The sequence below is a fragment of the Alosa pseudoharengus genome, unplaced genomic scaffold (genome assembly GCF_046254945.1).
Source record: "Alosa pseudoharengus isolate Yale_2024_CS ecotype anadromous, Long Island Sound unplaced genomic scaffold, YU_APseudo_1.1 YU_APseudo_1.1_scf_3, whole genome shotgun sequence".
Taxonomy (NCBI): domain Eukaryota; kingdom Metazoa; phylum Chordata; class Actinopteri; order Clupeiformes; family Clupeidae; genus Alosa; species Alosa pseudoharengus.
Window position 1 is genome coordinate 42109541 of NW_027468718.1, and position 1980 is coordinate 42111520.

Genomic DNA, 1980 nt, shown 5'->3' on the forward strand with positions numbered 1-1980 from the left:
TCATTTATCTTCCTGTACAGTGCATCTGATTGCTACACTCTCCTGAGCTGGCCATCACTCGGCATAGAGTTGAGGGGCACCCGCGCCACTTGTAGAGAGGATTTCACACTGGCCACTTCCAATTACTCACGGCTGCGACAAATTGGTCTAGTTATTGACGATGAATTCTAGCTTCAGACAGTGCACTGATTTGGGGCACCACGTGGTGTGCATATGCTGCCCAGTTCCTTTCCAACAGGATTTACTGTAATGATGTGTCTGGCAATTCACACATTTAAGCTATTGATTACTGGCACCACCTCTAGAATACGGCATTAACAAATGCTAAAGTCACTGTGAGCATTTGGAGATGGTATGATAAAATGTGTCTGCTGTGCACACACCTTTCTTTGGAAAATGACCACTGAAAAGCTCGCTTTTTAATACTTCTTTCTCAAATAATGATGAGGGTTTTGAAATATTTAGAAATGCCATTGCAGACTGGATCTTGGTATTGTTCCCAGTAGAATACAAGCAAATACTTTTAGTAAATAAAATACAGAAAATCAAAGCATACACACAGATCATTCTGAAACCTCTTTAAAAAAAATTCTGTCTATGTGTTTCTTGTGTGTTTTTTTTGGTATTTATTTTTTCTCAGTAAAGGCAATGTGCAGGGGAAATATCTGATTTATTGATGCATTTTGTCAGATTTTTTGTCAGATCTCTCAGAGGCTTAGAGGTAACTGAATGTGCCCTTGGTCACAAAAGGTGCTACTTGAGGAATTCCAGAGGTAATCACAGAGTTACAAATGCATGATGGAATGTGATTCACCCATCTGTTCCTAAGCAACATAAACCAATGGTGTGCCTCGCAATGAAGGAATGCATGACCCCTATCATATCATCATGCTCATCTTGCTCACATGAGCACGCAGCTGAAGGAAACCGATTCAGACTCCTGAGAGGCACCCATTTATTTTATTTATTATATCAGGTGAACCCTTGAACCCTATGTTATATTACCAAACTGATTTATGTCCTCTCCTTCTAGATATGTCTGGGTGTAAGGTGTTTGTACTGTAACACCATTAGCAAGACAATAGTAAGACATTATCTCATTCAAGACATTTTGACTACACTGGATCAATTAAGCCATACCTGAATCTGCACATCTTTTTTCAACTTTGATGTCATTTCTGTTCAACCTGCAGTTCTACAGCGCCATCCGAACAGCATGTCTCTTACTATAAGCTGACAAATGATCTCTGTCATAATTAGCTAAAATAAAACGCTTATTAACATTTGCAAAAACACAATTAAATAGTTTAGCTCAAGTTATTTGGTTGAAGAGACTCATCACTTTGGCTCCAATCTCCATGCCATTACTGTAACAAGCTCTTGAAATTTACACAGGCGCAAGGCTCAGGGGGCACCAAAGACCATAGCTAATAGGCACTTAAAGACTCATCAGGGCCAAATGAGTCATAGCATATAGCAACTCTGTTTGAGACGAGGCTCTTTGTCCCTTTCATTGCTACCATTGCTACCCATGTGGTTTAATGTAGAAAGAGACATCGCAAGCTACTGATGATGGAGATGTGTGGATGAGTTATTGTGGGGTAACAGACTGCCAGACGGACAGGCAGACATATTGGCACAGGCTATTACTGTGAAAAAAGGACCTTGCATTATTTTACCGTCAACCAACTAGTGCCATAAGATGTGCTAGGAGCTCAACAAAGAGCATTTCAATCAGAAGACCTATGATGAACTGTGACAGATTCAGCGAAATAAAGATCTGAAATGTGTTATGCATGGCCCTAGTGCTAGTGTATCGTTCACACCACAACCTCATTATCTGAAGAGTGTACGCCACAGCTAGGCTGTGGTCTAATGGATCAAGAAGGCTACAATGTTACCGAATAGCACATTAAATTACCGTGCTTTCTAATTGACCGTGTGTTTGCCTTTGTTGGCCGTTTGTCAGCTCATTACCAT